Here is a 17,670-nt window from a genome sequence, read left to right as displayed (position 1 = left end):
AGCAAGTCGTTAGCGTGGCCGGGAGTCAGCAGAGTGGCAGCAGTGGGAGGTCGGGAGCCAAACGTGCCCAGGGTAGACCACCCGCTTCTCAGGAGCCTACCTGCCCAGAAAGTAGTGGTGCAGGGGTTCACAGAAGCAGCGGTGGTAGCAGTCAGTCAGTGCGGAGTGTTGGGGTTAAAATCACCTACTGTCACACTTAATGGGGAGGGGCTAACACCAGAACACACACAGAAGGAAATAGACCAGATTCTTGGCCTCAAAGCTAAGAAGAGGGATGGTGACCTCCTAGGAATCTCTAGACCTCTCCCTGACTCCTGCCAGTATGAGTAGACCCTGAAGGTGGAAATACTCATACACCGTAACCTAAGCCCTGGAGACCCTGGAAGCCCTAGGAACGGTGGCAGAATGAAACTACTGGTTCTTTTTCCGATGAAGGAACCAGCGTCTCCCTGAGGCCTTGACTACAAAACACATAAGCGAACAACAAAATGCACTTATCTTAAAGAAGTATGGAGGAGCAGGAGATCAACAGGAACAACACATCAGCTCAACCAACACCAAGCAGGAAATATCAACCGCATGGTAAGCAGTGTGAGTCAGAACTAGTGATGAGCGGCATAGGCAATATTCAAATTCACGATATTTCGCAAAATTGTTGGTCGAATATTCGCCATTAATTACCAAATTCGAGAATTCGTGATCTCCAGTCATTATTTACTTGATTGTGAAAATCGGCAATCTAATATATTCGCGATAAAAATTAGCGATTAGAATATTCGCGATCAACACTAAGGGGTAGGCAACTTTCCTATTTGTGAATACAAATATATAGTACTATATTCTAAATATCGCAAATTCTTGAAGTGGCGATATTCGCGATTCGAATTTTTGCGCTCAACACTAGTCAGAACTAAATAGCCTCAGTAATGACCATGAGCTGCACCTGCCAAGATGTGTGGTCATCACTAAACGACAACACTGCAAGGTGAGAATCAAAGAGACTGTAAGATACCCTCACGTGCCGCCAATCTCTCAGAATCTTCCCACCTCTGTTATGGGAGGGACCGTGACACCTACTCAGCGGTGTAGCAGCTTTTTGTCAAGCTGCCGGAGGAGGTGAACATGGCCATTTGTAGAATCTGTGGGCAGAAGATAAAGCGTGGCCAGGGTGCCAATGTTGAAACCTCGACCCTGCATCAACATATGCAGCGTCACCATAAAGTAGGCTGAGAATCCTTGGCTCCAATGTGGCGGTCCAGCCTGATGCAGCAACCACTGCATCACCCAGTGGCATGTACCCGATTTAAGGCAGTAAAGGCTCCACCACCTCAGCCGAAGGGAGCTGTCTGTCCTTCCCATCTGCTGGTCCTGATGCTCCTGCTCCTCCTCCTCATCAGTCATATCGTCAGCAATCGATCACCAAAGTGATTGCCAAGAAACAACAGTATGCATGCACTAATCCAACAGCGCAGAAGCTGAATGTGCTCCAGGCCAAGTTGGTGGACTCTGCACCTTTCAGAGTACTGATGGCTTGAGCCGAGTCATTTCTTTGCCAAAATGGGAGTACCAGCCCTGCACACGTATGTAGAACAGAAGGTGGGCCAGTCCTTGAGCTTGTCATTATCTGCCAAAGTGCACGGCAGTGCCGATGTGTGGAGTTGTAACTACGGTCAGGGACAATACATGTGCTTTATGGCCCACTGGGTGAATGTGGTTCCTGCACAGCCACACCAGCAACTTGGCCAGGTGGCGCCGTTTCTGCCTACATGTTCTCATGCCGTTGGTCCTGCGACAATGTCCGCCTCTGACTCCTCATCCTTTGTTGAGAGAAGTGGCATATTCAGGTATATATATGTATATAGGCCCTGATATATATATATATATATATATATATAGGCCCTTCTCCTGGGCCCGTCCAGTTGGGATGTGTTGCACATATAGAGATGTATGTGTGCCCCCTGGGCAGCATGTATCTCTATGTATGTAAGCCATGTTTCAGGGGTATGGGTACATATATATCTATAGATGTGGCCCAGACATCTATGGATGTATATGTGCCCCTATAATATAGGAGGGCTTATTCCTACCCCTATGTGAATATAATGCTTCTAGATGTGCCCCAAGCATCTATGGGCATATATGGCCGGAATCCCGCCGAAATACGCCTGCTGGGTGGGTGGAGGAGACCGACAGTTGGACAATTATGTCCAGCGTCGGCCTCTACAAAGGACAGAGGATTAATAAGATCCTCTGCCCTTTGTCACCATCTCCGGCCGGAGATGGTGCGCCTAACAGAGACATGGGAACAAAGAGTTCCCATGCCCCTGTGAGTGGCTGACCTCCGGCGCTGTAATCCTCGGGCCGGCGCGGTGATCCTGTGATCCTCGGGCCGGCGCGGTGACGTCATATCACCGCGCCGGTCCACGTGTTAAAGCCGGCGGTGCGCATGCGCACGGCGGCAATAGTAGAACTGCGAGCGGGCGCCGCCAAGTTTAAATAGACCGGCAGCGCTCCACTCAGCAGTCAGGTAAGTCCACCCGGAGAAGAGGCATCCCCTGGACCAACGAGCCCCCCTGGACAACGAGCATATTAACGCTGAGTATATAACCCTCCCTATACCACCAACTATATATATATATATATATTATCCCCTGCCATATCTACCTTCCCCTGCATTAACCCTTATACCACCAACGATCCCCTGCTCCCTGATTCCCCTGCATTCCCTGCTTTAACCCTTATACTACCAACGATCCCCTGATTCCCCTGCATTCCCTGCATTAACCCTTATCCCCTAACCCTCACACCACCAACCTCTGTGTTCCCCTATAGCCCCTGTTTCCCTTGGTTTCCCCCTGTAACCCTTGGTAACCCTTACCTTCCCCTGCCCTGAGCCTAATCCCCCTGTGTTCCCCCAGGATCCCTCATATTCCCCACTACCCTGGTATATTGCTACCCCTGATACCCCTTTCTGGCTGCCCTGCTTACCCCAGCAGCAGCAGTGTCTGTATTTACCCCTTGTTATTCCCCGTAGGGAGAGTATATTGACAGGATTGGGTGGGCTTCTGGTAAAGTGTATGTATGTGTATTATAGTTAGATACTGGGGAGGACTTGGGACTGTGTTAGTGTAGTTAGTACCGTAATAGTGTGTTATAGTGTGTGTACTTACATTGCTGTGTGTTGCCATAACTATATATACCTATTCCCTTGATATAGATATATATAGTTATAAACATAAATATTCCTTTGTAGTAGTAAGGCGCCGCAGCAATAGTTGTAGTATATTGTTGGTACTGTATTATTAGTGTATTACGTATGTTATGTTCTGTAAGGATTAATAAATACTGTAATATTTATACCTATTGTGTAACGTGTGGTTACTAGCGGTAGTTAGTAAGGCGCATGCAGCTAGTTTAGTGATTAACGTAAGGCAATCAGTAGCAATTTGTTGTTAAGTAAGGCATAAATAGGCGGAGCTATCATAAGACGACTCACGCCTATTTATGAATATTAATTATTGAGATTTGCATAAATACCAATAATTAATATCCCCTTTAACATCCTTCATCGTGTCCTCAGCCTCCAGTGCAGGGAAAATTTACAGTGCCCCTCCAGCATTTCACATGTGCAGGGCACGGCGGTGTCAATCTGTTCTGCACTTCATTTGCATGCGCTGGGCGAATTGAGTCACACACAGGAGGAACTGTTCCGTATCCTTCATCAAGAAATAGAATCCTGTCTTTCTCCCCGACAACTCAAAATCGGAACCATGATGACCGACAATGGAAAGAACATGGTGTCGGCGCTGCGTCAAGGAGGGCTGAGCCATGCGTCCTGCATGGCACATGTGTTCAATCTGGTTGTCAAGCAGTTTGCTGAAGTCTTCCACCCATCTGCAAGACAAGCGAACAGGAGAACTCCCCTGTGTAACTTCGATGGCAGCCAATGGCAGCTTAGGCGTTACACCTGCCATTTGCTCAGGCCTTTTGAGGAGTAGTGTTGATCACGAATATTCGAATTGCACATTTTTATTGCAAATATAGGTACTTCGAAAATTCGCAAATATTTAGAATATAGTGATATATATTCGTAATTTCAAATATTCGAGATTTTTATATTGCAAATTTTCGTAATACGAATTTTTATCGCAAATTTTCAATTACCGAGTAAAAACACGATTCCTCCCTGCTTTATGCTTGTGGGCCAATGACTCATTGGCCCACAAGCAAGAATCAGGGAGGAATCATGACTTTAAATGGGAAAAATGATGAATATTCTGAAAAACAAATATATAGCACTATATCGAATATATTAGTTTTTCGAATATTCGTAATATTCTTAAACAAGAATACGGTATATAGCAATATAGCGAATATTTGAAAAAAATAATATAGAGCAATTTAGCTAATATAGTGCTATAATCTTCTTTGTCTTTTTTCTCATCGGAAGTTCAGATTGGAAAAAAAATTCAACTATAGGAAAAAATTATTGTAGCACTATATTAGCTAAATTGCTCTATATTAGTTTTTTTTCGAATATTCAATATATTGCTATATATACTTGTTTTAGAATATTACGAATATTTGAAAAAAACTAATATATTTGATATAGTGCTATGACTCATTGGCCCACAAGCATGTTTTTGCTCGGCAATTGAAAAATTTGCGACAAAAATTTACATTACGAAAATTCGCATTACAAAAATTTGCATATTACGCGATCATTATCTTGTCGATTTTTTTCGAGTAAAAAAAAATCTGAGAATATAATGAATATTTGAATTTGTGAATATTCTACAAAATATTCGCGAAATATTGCGAATTTCGAATATGACCCCTGCCGCTTATCACTATTGAGGAGGCAACGTTATTTGTCAGTCGCCAGGACTACGTAATGAACAACGTCATTCCATTGCTTCATGTCTTGGAACAGATGCTTGAAAATCTGTCTGGTCTACTGCAATGGCTGCTGTGGGAGGGGGGGTAGGAGCAGTACCAGCTCCATCAGCAGAAACTTGAGTCTAGAGTCACTGATGAGCAACTTTCTTCACCTGCCTAGCAGCAGCAGCTAGACCTGGAGCAGGACCTGAACCAGCAGGTGGTGGCATACTTGTACAATACCCTGCCACCTGTGGTGGCTGCGGTATGATGTTTAGTTTTGGCCATAGGGGTAATCTGATGGAGAATGGAGCGGGTGGCCGGCCATTACAAGAAGATATGAGGTGGGCGCTTTGAATTGAAATATTACTGTGCTGCTGGTGTATGCCGGTTTGTTCCGGCGAACCTCTTATTGAGCGGAGAGGGTATGATGAGGCATTGATGTATATATGTGTGGTATATAAAGCATTGAGGGAGAGGGCTATGGCTGGCAGCGAGGGGATGGGGAGGGTGAGTGACCTGTGGTGGGTGATGAAGGCAATTTAAATAAAATAAAATGAAATTGAATAAAGTGAAATAAAATAAATAAATTTTTGGCCCTATGGAGTGGTTGGAAGGAGATGGCCAAAACGTTTTTTAGTGGGTGCAGTGTCTATTATCATGATTGCGCTGCTGGTGTATGCCGGTGAGCCTCTTACCTGGAGCCTCTTCTGGTGCATCTGGTTGCTAGGGGCGCCGCTCACCATGTGTGTGAGCGCGCGCTATTTGAATATCGGGTGGCGGGGTTGTGACGTCAGGCGGGAAAGTTCTCTCTGCTCGCGGCGCCAATCAGCTGGTCTGCTGAAGGCGGGGTGGTGACGTCAGGGGATGCCGCTCGGCGAGCGCTGGACAGCAGGGGGGTGTGTTTATGTGATGCAACGGGGATGAAATGGACAGCGCAGGAGGGGAAGGGGAATTGAAGGGCTAGCACTGTGTACTAATGTGTGGTGTTGGGGTTGGTGTAGTGGGATGTGTATGTTGGACGTGATGTGATACGAGGGCCGGTGTATTTTCAGATTGTATGGTTGGGCTAGGGCATGCATATAGTGTTTAGTGGTGTTATGTGGCAGGATGGGTGATAAGTTGGTAGTGGGAGTGGTGGGGTGGTAGTGGGACATGTGATATGGTGTTATGATTGGTGTGTGGGTAATGTGTGGTATGGCTAGACCATGCAGAGGGGGATAAGAATGGCATAGGGGTTGGCAGGCGGGGAGATGGGATGTAGTGGTGGAGATAAGGGGGTGTTGAAGGAAAATGAACTGGGGTAGGGAGGTGGCGGTGGGGTGATGGTGAGTGTGGTGGCAAGGCGGGAAGGTAATGGTGAGTGTGGTGGCAAGGCGGGGGGGGAAAGGGAAGGGAAAGATTGGTACAGGGGGCGGGGAGGGGTGGGGGTGTGTGTGTTATGTATGGACATGGCGTGTTATGATGAGAGAGGGTGGAGCTGCTGAGGAGGGGATGGAGATCGGGGTGGACGTGTTGAAGCTGCGGTGTGATGAGGGGTGGGAAGGTAGGGGTTGAGAGGAGAGTGCGAGGTGGAGTAAGTGGTGAGATTTGGAGAACAGTGATCTGGGTTTTAGAAACAGTTGGTTTCCAGCGATTCGTTTAGGCCGTATGGTTCTATGGTTTGTAGTTTGAATATCCAGTACATTTCTTTTCTCCTCAATTTCTGGTAGCGGTTTCCATGGGTGGCTGGGATTTCTTCGATGGGTAATAGGGAGAGATCTCCTGGGTCTTTGTTGTGTGCCTGCAAAAAATGTCGGGACACCCCATGTTTGAGGAAGCCGTTCGTGATGTTCCAGCGGTGCTTGTTCATCCTCTCTCTGAGAGTGAGGGTGGTCCGGCCAACGTATTGTAATCCACAGGTGCATTCTAATAAATAAATTATGTATGTCGATGAACAATTTAGGAAGTGCTTTATTTCAAAATTCTCTCCTGTCACGTTACTGGAGAACTTGGTGGTCCGATTTGAGATGTTTAGGCAGCACTTACATCTACGGTGTCCGCATTTATAACTTCCCAGCACTTTGGGGAACAGGCTCAAAGTAGGTGAAGGATGTTTCTTCTGAGTGCGCAAGCGACTGGGAGCAATGAGATTTTTAATTGTTTGGGCTCTTCTGAAGGTTATGTGTGGTTCTGGTTGTATATGTTTTGTTAGGAAAGGATCCGCTTGTAGTATCTGCCAGTGTTTCTTAAGTATATTCCTCAGGGTCGTGTGGTTGGTATTGAACGTGGTTATGAAGGACGTCTTGTATTTCTTAGTGGTGTCTAGATCAGTTTGTTTGGTGATTGGTATCTGACGGTAGGCAGTCCTCCTGGGTATATTTCTGTGCCTGCTGTAGCGCTGCCTTGACGACGCCGTATGGGTAACCTTTGTTGTGGAATCTTTTCTCAATCACCTGACTTTGTAGTTTGAAATCTTCATCTTTTGTGCAGTTTCGACGGATCCGCTTGAATTGGCTAAATGGGATGTTATTTTTTTTTGGTGCGCGCTTCTGTAGTCCAGGTAGCTGTTTCCATCTACCTTTTTGAAAAAAGTCTTCGTTTCGATGGTGTTTTCTTTAGTGGATAGGACTAGGTCCAGATATTCTATAGAAGTTTCGGAGTAATTGGCTGTGAAGGTGAGGTTGAAGTTGTTGTTGTTTAGATGGTTGTTAAAATTGTTGGCCTCCTCTAGGCTACCGTCCCAGATCAAAAGCAAGTCGTCAATATAACGTTTGTAGAAAACCAGTTTGTCTTGCCAAGGGTGTTCATTAAAAATGAATTGGTCTTCGAAGACCCCCATGTACAAATTTGCGAAGCTAGGCGCGAATCGCGTCCCCATAGCGGTCCCCCTTGTCTGCTTGTAAATTTTGTGCTCAAAAGTGAAGATATTGTGTTTGAGGATGAAGTCGATGCCATCCAGAATGAATTGTCCCTGTGAGGCTGGGAGGTTCACATCCTTTTGTAGATACTGTCGTATGGCGTCTATCCCTGTATTGTGTGGGATGTTTGAATATAATGAGGCAACGTCAAGCGTGGCCCAAATGTATGATTTTTTCCAATTTACCCTTTTGAGGAGGGTAATTAGAGTGGCGGAATCTTTCAGGTAGGAGGGTAGTTGAATGACATATTTCTGTAGAAAAATGTTGATATAATGTGATAAATTGCATGTAAGTGAGGAGATGCCAGAAATAATGGGTCTCCCTGGTGGCTTATGGATAGATTTGTGTACTTTTGGTAGATGATAAAACAATGCCAGGTTGGGGTGATCTATGGTGATGTATTCTTTCTCCTTTTTGGTTAGTATTTCCTGTGATTCCGCTTTTTCCAGAAGAGACAATAGTTTTTTGGTGTCATCTTTTAGGGGGTTGTGAGATAGGGTTTCGTAGTAGTTTATGTCTTCTAGAATTTTGTATGCTTCGGCCAGATAATCCTCGCGGTCCTGAATCACGATGCCGCCTCCCTTATCGGCATTTCTGATGATGATGGAGTTATTATCCATGAGCTCTTTGAGGGCGATTTTTTCTTTTTTGTTGAGATTATTTGGTGCTTTTAGATCTTTATTGATGGTTCTAAGGTCCTTTGTTACGAGCGCAGAGAAAGTTTCAATGTGGCTCCCCCTATGGTATATTGGATTGAAAGTGGATTTGGGTTTTAATCCTGTAGTGATGGCTCTTTTGGTCTCGTCAGGTTCTGTACTATCGGTACCTGTTTGTTCGATGATTTTTGGTTTTGAGGATTGAATTTCGAAGTGCCTAGCTAATGTTAATTTTCGGATGTAAGAGTTGAGGTCAACGAAAAGATCGAATTCGTTGAACTTCCCACTTGGGCAAAATGACAACCCCTTTTGTAACAGGCTTATTTCTGCTTCATTGGGTTTGTGTGATGAGAGGTTGAAGATCCTCACTGATGTTTCGTTTTGTTCCGTTTGGGACTCTGTTTCCGGATGGCCCTGGTTTTCTTTTCTGTCTGTTGTTGTTCTGCCTCTTCCTCCTCGTCGTCCTCTTCTAGGCTTATTAGTCTTTTTATTCCTCTGTTTGGGACTGGTCTGAAGAAGTCGGTAATCATGGTTGTCCCTGATGGATGCCGCAAGGCATATGTTGCTTCCGGGGTCAGGGCCCCGGGGAGGGGTAAAAAAGATGATGAGTGTTGATTGATTGCTTCAGTGGTATCCTGGTTGCTGATGTTGTGGACAGTGATTGAGGAGCAGTTCTGCTGATGGTCCGGAGGTTTGAAGGTACCGGGAATACTGTGGTTTTGAATGGTGATAAGGGAATCTTCAGAGAGAGCAGAATGATTGAGTGTGAGAGTGGCGTGTTCGGGAGTCCGTGGTCGGGGGTCAGAGGTGGGCATTGGGCTGGGAATGGCAGGTTGCAGCGCTGGGGTAGGGGGAGAGCAAAAGGTGGTGGGGGGAATTGTAAGCGATTGTTGGATAGGTGATGTAAATCCGGAGGCGGGGTGGGACCGTGGTCATTGGGGATAAACCATTTTATGGGAGTAAGTATCTGACTCAGGTCTGTGGGGCCCTTGGGTGTGAGGTTGTGTCACGGAACCATGAACCAGACGTACAACAAGAGATAAGAGAAAATAAGAAGGCTTTATTGAAAATAAAGCTGTAAAGCAAAAGTCCAAACGGATGGTGAAACCGAGCAGAGTCTTTGCGAAGCCAGAGGTCAGGAACCAGAAGGGTAGTCAGACGAAGCCAGGATCAGGAACTAGCAGGGTAGTCAGACGAAGCCAGGATCAGGAACCAGCAGGGTAGTCAGACGAAGCCAGGATCAGGAACCAGCAGGGTAGTCAGACGAGGCCAGGATCAGGAACCAGAAGCAGCAGCAGTCTTAGAAGCATGTGAACACAAGAGGACCAAGCAAGGAACTGAAGCCACAGACCTCCTATATATATGAGCTAGGCATCCAGCTCCTCCCAGGGGAAGGAGGAGCCGCAGGGTGGAAGGCTACAAGAAACCCAGGACCCAAGATGGCCGCCAGCACATGTCAAACGAAGGAGAGCAGCAAGCAGGTAAGACCATGACAGTACCTCCCCCTCAAGGGCCCCTCCTCCGCGAAGCACAAAACGGTTTCTGAGGGAAGCGTGCGTGGAAGGCTCGGAGCAAGGCAGGAGCATGGACATCTGCGGAGGGAACCCAGGAACGCTCCTCTGGACCATAACCACGCCAATGGACCAAAAACTGCAACCGACCGCGGACCAGGCGTGAGTCCAGGATATTGCTCACCTCATATTCCTCACGATTGCCCACTTGGACCGGACGAGGCCGAGGAACCGAGGAAGTGAAACGATTACACACCAGTGGCTTCAACAGGGAGACATGAAACACGTTGGAGATCCGCATGCCAGGAGGAAGCGCAAGGGCATAGGCTACCGGGTTTACCCTGCGAAGCACTCGGAAGGGACCAACAAAGCGAGGCGCCAGCTTGGGAGTGGGCACTCGAAGGTTGAGGTTGCGGGTGGACAACCATACACGGTCTCCGACCTGGTAGGAAGGAGCAGGCGCTCGTCTGCGATCAGCCTGGAATCTCTGGCGCTGCGCAGAGACCTCAAGGGACTTCTGGATCTGTACCCAAGAAGCACGTAGGACGGAAAGGTGATCCTCCACAGCCGGAATATCCTGGGGAGAGAATACCTCCGGTAACACGGCAGGTTGGAACCCATAATTGGCCATGAAGGGAGACGTCCCAGAGGAAGAGTTCACCGCCGTGTTCCTGGCAAACTCAGCCCAAGGCAGGAGGTCAACCCAATTGTCTTGGTGATCGGAGACATAGCAACGAAGGAATTGCTCCAAGGCCTGATTGGATCGTTCTGCGGCCCCATTGGACTGAGGGTGGTAGGCCGAGGAGAAGGAGAGATGAATCCCCAACTGGGAGCAAAAGGCGCGCCAGAACCTGGACACAAACTGACTCCCCCGATCCGACACAATCTCCTTAGGCAAACCGTGCAACCGGAAGACCTCCCTGGCAAAAATCGTGGCCAACTCTTGTGCAGAGGGTAACTTCTTGAGAGGAACACAGTGGCACATTTTGGAAAACCGATCCACAATCATGAGAATGACCGTATGGCCTCGGGATGCAGGGAGGTCCACAATGAAATCCATCCCCAGGTGTGACCATGGGCGCTCCCCGGTGGCTATGGGTTGCAGAAGGCCCAACGGAAGGTGCCGAGGGGACTTACTCTGGGCACAAACGGAGCATGCCGCTACATATGCGGCGATGTCGGAACGTAGGGAAGGCCACCAGAACAGACGTGAAACAGCCCAGGACAGCTGATTCTTTCCAGGATGCCCCGCGGTCTTGGAGTTATGGTAGGTTCGCAACAACCGAGTGCGCAACTCCTCAGGCACAAAACATCTGCCGTTGGGTCTCCCAGAGGGAGCACCAGATTGAGCCGCCAAAATCTGCTCACCCAGGGGAGAGGTCAGGCTGGTGCGAATGGCGGCCAGGATCTGATTCGGAGGTATGACCGAAGTCGGAATCGACTCCTCCCTGGACAGCTCGGAGTACTGCCGTGATAAGGCATCCGCCCTGATGTTCTTGGAACCGGGTAGGTAGGAGACCACGTAATTAAAACGTGACAAGAACAGAGCCCATCTGGCCTGACGTGGTGTCAATCTCTTGGCCTCAGAAAGGTAGGTCAGATTCTTGTGGTCCGTCAGGATGAGAACCGGAACCACCGAACCCTCGAGCAAGTGCCTCCATTCTTTAAGGGCCTGCACGATGGCCAATAACTCCCTGTCACCAATCTGATAGTTGCACTCCGCGGAAGACAGTTTCCGGGAGTAAAACCCACAAGGAAGCAGAGGACCCTCTGGTGTTCTACGCTGAGACAGAAGGGCGCCTACTCCCGTCTCAGACGCGTCCACCTCGAGGACAAAGGGCAACCCAGGGTTGGGATGCGACAGAATCGGAGCCGACACAAAGGCGGACTTTAGGGCCTCAAAAGCTCGGATGGCCTCGAGCGGCCAGACCTGGGAATTACTGCCCTTCCTGGTCAGATCCGTGAGAGGCTTGGCCAGCATGGAAAAGTCCCTGATGAACTTCCGATAATAATTGGCGAAGCCCAAAAAGCGCTGCAGGGAACGAAGACCACTGGGCTGGGGCCACTGTAAGACAGCCGAAACCTTCTCAGGATCCATGGAGAACCCCTCAGCGGAAATGATGTAACCTAAGAAGGTTACCTGGGATCGGTGAAATTCGCATTTCTCAAGCTTACCGAACAGCTTGTTCTCTCGTAACCGTTGCAACACTCGTCTGACATCCAGAATGTGGGCCTCCATGGATTCAGAATATACCAAGATGTCATCCAAATAGACTACCACACACTGCTGCAACAGGTCACGGAAAACATCGTTGATGAATTCCTGAAAGACTGCGGGCGCATTGCACAACCCAAAGGGCATAACCAAGGATTCGTAATGACCGGTCCTGGTGTTAAACGCGGTCTTCCACTCATCGCCCGCCTTGATCCTTACCAGGTTATATGCCGCCCTCAGGTCGAGTTTGGTAAAGACCGTGGCCCCTTTAAGGCGATCGAACAGCTCGGAGATCAAGGGTATCGGGTAAGCGTTCTTGATCGTGATGCGATTGAGACCCCTGTAATCGATGCAAGGCCTCAACTCACCGCCCTTCTTTTTCACAAAGAAAAATCCAGCCCCTGCCGGGGACGAAGATTTGCGAATGTGTCCGCGTGAAAGCGCCTCCCTCACGTACTCCTCCATGGCCTCATTCTCCGCTACCGACAGTGGATAGACTTTGCCACGAGGAGGAACGGCACCAGATTGTAACTCTATGGCACAATCGTATGGGCGGTGCGGAGGTAGGGCAACCGCGCGCACCTTATCGAATACATCCCGGTACTCCTCGTATTCAGGAGGCAACAGAGAGTCCGAGGAAGTACACAGCAACTTGACAGACCCATGGATGCAACTAGCCCCACACTGCGGTGACCACGAGAGGATCTCGACCGATCTCCAATCGAAAGTCGGATTATGCTTCTGGAGCCAGGGGTACCCCAAGACCACCGAGTAGTGTGGAGACGAAATAACCTGGAGGCAGACCGACTCTCTGTGAACGGCACCAATGGCTATTCCCACTGGAAGGGTCTCATGAGTCACGTGTGGCGGCAGAAGGGGTCTGCCGTCTATCGCCTCAAGAGCCAGTGGGGAACCTCGAGCCTGCAGAGGAATGGAATTGGCGGCAGCGAACACACTATCAATGAACAAACCACCAGCACCAGAGTCCACCAACGCCTGGGTCGTCACCGAGCCCCCGACCCAGGAAAGGACAACAGTGATCAGTGGTTTGTCAACACGGGAAACCGGGGACGAGGAGACTCCACCCAAGATCTGCCCCCGACAGGATCTCAGGGTACGAGCGTTTCCCGGACGGTTCGGACATGCCAACCGAAAATGCCCACCGAGACCACAGTACATGCATCGGCCCTCGCGTCTCCGGAGTGCCCTCTCCCCCTCGGACAGGCGAGCAAACCCCAGCTGCATGGGTTCACCCCCAGACAAGTCATCCCCAGGAGGCGTGGGAGGAGAGGGAGGCACGGGTGGGACAGCAAACGTAGGCACCAATCTGTTAGAAGACCTCCGCAGGTTCTCCTTAAAGGAAGGTCTCTCCCTGAGTCTGGTGTCAATCAAAATCAGGAAAGAAATAAGAGACTCGAGCTCAACTGGTAGGTCCTTAGCTGCAACCTCATCCTTCAAGGCATCCGAGAGACCATGAGAGAAAGCAGCGACCAGAGCCTCATTATTCCAGCCCACCTCTGCTGCCAGGGTACGAAACTCAATGGCGTATTCAGCTACGGATCGTGAACCCTGTCTGATGGACATAAGGAGCTTCGCAGCAGAGGCAGCACGAGCCGGCACATCGAATACCTTCCGAAGAGAAGCAACAAAACCGGAAAACTCGGCAACCACCGGATTGTTGTTCTCCCATAAAGGGCTGGCCCAGGCCAAGGCCTTGTCCGAGAGCAGCGAGATCAAGAAGCCCACCTTTGATCTCTCAGTAGGAAAGGCATGTGGCAGCAACTCGAAATAAATGCCCACCTGGTTAAGGAAACCTCGGCACTTAGTTGGCTCTCCCCCAAAGCGCTGTGGAAGAGGGGCAGAACCGGTCATACCCCGAAACACCGCAGGCGCAACAACAGGTGTCGGGGTAGACTCTGGCGCAACAACCGGAGCGGCAGTAGGAGCGAGCCCAGGAGCGACAACCGACCCATCGGCAACGGGAGCGAAATGAGCCGTGCGTTCAAGCAGGGTTTGCAACGCCACAGCGAACCGACCCAACAGGTGATCCTGCTGATCAAGTCTGGCAACCAGCGTGGGTAGCGAGGATGGCCCTGTACCGTCAGAATTCATGGCTTGGTCCTAATGTCACGGAACCATGAACCAGACGTACAACAAGAGATAAGAGAAAATAAGAAGGCTTTATTGAAAATAAAGCTGTAAAGCAAAAGTCCAAACGGATGGTGAAACCGAGCAGAGTCTTTGCGAAGCCAGAGGTCAGGAACCAGAAGGGTAGTCAGACGAAGCCAGGATCAGGAACTAGCAGGGTAGTCAGACGAAGCCAGGATCAGGAACCAGCAGGGTAGTCAGACGAAGCCAGGATCAGGAACCAGCAGGGTAGTCAGACGAGGCCAGGATCAGGAACCAGAAGCAGCAGCAGTCTTAGAAGCATGTGAACACAAGAGGACCAAGCAAGGAACTGAAGCCACAGACCTCCTATATATATGAGCTAGGCATCCAGCTCCTCCCAGGGGAAGGAGGAGCCGCAGGGTGGAAGGCTACAAGAAACCCAGGACCCAAGATGGCCGCCAGCACATGTCAAACGAAGGAGAGCAGCAAGCAGGTAAGACCATGACAGGTTGGAAGTGCTGGGAAGGGTGGGCTGTGAAGTTTTAGGGTGACTGGTCTGGTTGAAAAATGGTGGTTGGGGGTGTTTGGTGGATGTAGGGTTTGGAGGAGATGGGGGTGATGTCTTCGACGGAGTGTTGGCCTTTTTAGTCTCATTGTGTGTGTTGGGTAGTTTGAACCTGTGACTGTTGTGGAACGTGTTCCTTTGATACCGTTTGTTGGTGGAGTGGTGATTGTGATGTTTATTTGAAGAGTAGGGGGAGCGGTTTCTGGAATGTTTTGCTCCTAAAGGTCTGGTGTGTAGTGGATGTTGGCGGGGGTGGCCGTCAGTGGTGTTGTCTGTAGTGGTTCTCGGTGGTTGCACTGTTGTGGCTTGTTGGTTGTGTGTGGTATTTAGCCAGAATTGGACATTGTTGGTGCTAAAGTCGGTCCTATCGCGATCAAGTTTGGAGAGTTTGCTATCTAGTGTTTCTTTCTCATACTGGAGTACTCTTGTAGTGATGGATCGGTCGTACTTGGTGAAATCTATGTGGGTTGCATATTGAGTTAGGGTGGCTGCTGATTCTTCAATCTGTACCTTAAGGGTTTCACAGAGTTTTTTTATTTTTGTCAATAGCATGATTAGCATGCCGCGTGCGCATTTCAGTAGGTATTCGTCCCATTCTTTAGAAAACGAGGGATCATTTGCAAAACTACTTTTGAACCTCAATCTGAGACCTCTGGGAACGAGGTTCTCTTTGAGGTAGATTTCGAGGAGTAACCAGTCTAAATGGTGTTGGATCTCCTCCTTTAGCAATTTTTCCAAACCAAAGAATAGATGGAGTAGGTCTCTACTTCCAATCTTTGGCGTCATCTCTGTTGGGGTATCTTCGCACTGTACGTGTACAGTTGCTGCTCCATTGTTTGTCCAGATTTCAAACTACAAAGATGAAGATTTCAAACTACAAAGTCAGGTGATTGAGAAAAGATTCCACAACAAAGGTTACCCATACGGCGTCGTCAAGGCAGCGCTACAGCAGGCACAGAAATATACCCAGGAGGACTGCCTACCGTCAGATACCAAACTACCAATCACCAAACAAACTGATCTAGACACCACTAAGAAATACAAGACGTCCTTCATAACCACGTTCAATACCAACCACACGACCCTGAGGAATATACTTAAGAAACACTGGCAGATACTACAAGCGGATCCCTTCCTAACAAAACATATACAACCAGAACCACACATAACCTTCTGAAGAGCCCAAACAATTAAAAATCTCATTGCTCCAAGTCGCTTGCGCACTCAGAAGAAACATCCTTCACCTACTTTGAGCCTGTTCCCCAAAGTGCTGGGAAGTTATAAATGCGGACACCGTAGATGTAAGTGCTGCCTAAACATCTCAAATCGGACCACCAAGTTCTCCAGTAACGTGACAGGAGAGAATTTTGAAATAAAGCACTTCCTAAATTGTTCATCGACATACATAATTTATTTATTAGAATGCACCTGTGGATTACAATACGTTGGCCGGACCACCCTCACTCTCAGAGAGAGGATGAACAAGCACCGCTGGAACATCACGAACGGCTTCCTCAAACATGGGGTGTCCCGACATTTTTTGCAGGCACACAACAAAGACCCAGGAGATCTCTCCCTATTACCCATCGAAGAAATCCCAGCCACCCATGGAAACCGCTACCAGAAATTGAGGAGAAAAGAAATGTACAAACCATAGAACCATACGGCCTAAACGAATCGCTGGAAACCAACTGTTTCTAAAACCCAGATCACTGTTCTCCAAATCTCACCACTTACTCCACCTCGCACTCTCCTCTCAACCCCTACTTTCCTACCCCTCATCACACCGCAGCTTCAACACGTCCACCCCGATCTCCATCCCCTCCTCAGCAGCTCCACCCTCTCTCATCATAACACGCCATGTCCATACATACCACACACACCCCCACCCCTCCCCGCCCCCTGTACCAATCTGTCCCTCCCCCTTTCTCCCCCCCCGCCTTGCCACCACACTCACCATTACCTCCCCGCCTTGCCACCACACTCACCATCACCCCACCGCCACCTCCCTACCCCAGTTCATTTTCCCTCAACACCCCCTTATCTCCACCACTACATCCCATCTCCCCGCCTGCCAACCCCTATGCCATTCTTATCCCCCTATGCATGGTCTAGTAATACCACACATTACCCACACACCAATCATAACACCATATCACATGTCCCGCTACCACCCCACCACTCCCACTACCAACTTATCACCCATCCTGCCACATAACACCACTAAACACTATATGCATGCCCTAGCCCAACCATACAATCTGAAAATACACCGGCCCTCGTATCACATCACGTCCAACATACACATCCCACTACACCAACCCCAGCACCACACATTAGTACACAGTGCTAGCCCTTCAATTCCCCTTCCCCTCCTGCGCTGTCCATTTCATCCCCGTTGCATCACATAAACACACCCCCCTGCTGTCCAGCGCTCGCCGAGCGGCATCCCCTGACGTCACCACCCCGCCTTCAGCAGACCAGCTGATTGGCGCCGCGAGCAGAGAGAACTTTCCCGCCTGACGTCACAACCCCGCCCCCGCCACCCGATATTCAAATAGCGCGCGCTCACACACATGGTGAGCGGCGCCCCTAGCAACCAGATGCACCAGAAGAGGCTCCAGGTAAGAGGCTCACCGGCATACACCAGCAGCGCAATCATGATAATAGACACTGCACCCACTTAAAAACGTTTTGGCCATCTCCTTCCAACCACTCCATAGGGCCAAAAATGTATTTATTTTATTTCACTTTATTCAATTTCATTTTATTTTATTTAAATTGCCTTCATTACCCACCACAGGTCACTCACCCTCCCCTTCCCCTCGCTGCCAGC

General features: G+C 49.1%; 1 protein-coding gene across 1 annotated transcript in view; it reads right to left on the bottom strand.

Annotated features, from left to right (window-relative positions):
• Positions 1-17,670, bottom strand: part of LOC121002849 (cytochrome P450 2F2-like) — a 332,030-nt gene that overhangs the window by 34,276 nt on the left and 280,084 nt on the right. The gene's annotated exons all lie outside the window — the stretch shown is intronic.

The sequence above is a fragment of the Bufo bufo genome, chromosome 5 (assembly GCF_905171765.1).
Source record: "Bufo bufo chromosome 5, aBufBuf1.1, whole genome shotgun sequence".
Classification (NCBI taxonomy): domain Eukaryota; kingdom Metazoa; phylum Chordata; class Amphibia; order Anura; family Bufonidae; genus Bufo; species Bufo bufo.
Note: the sequence above shows the minus strand (reverse complement) of the source record. Positions and strands in the feature narration are given on the sequence as shown.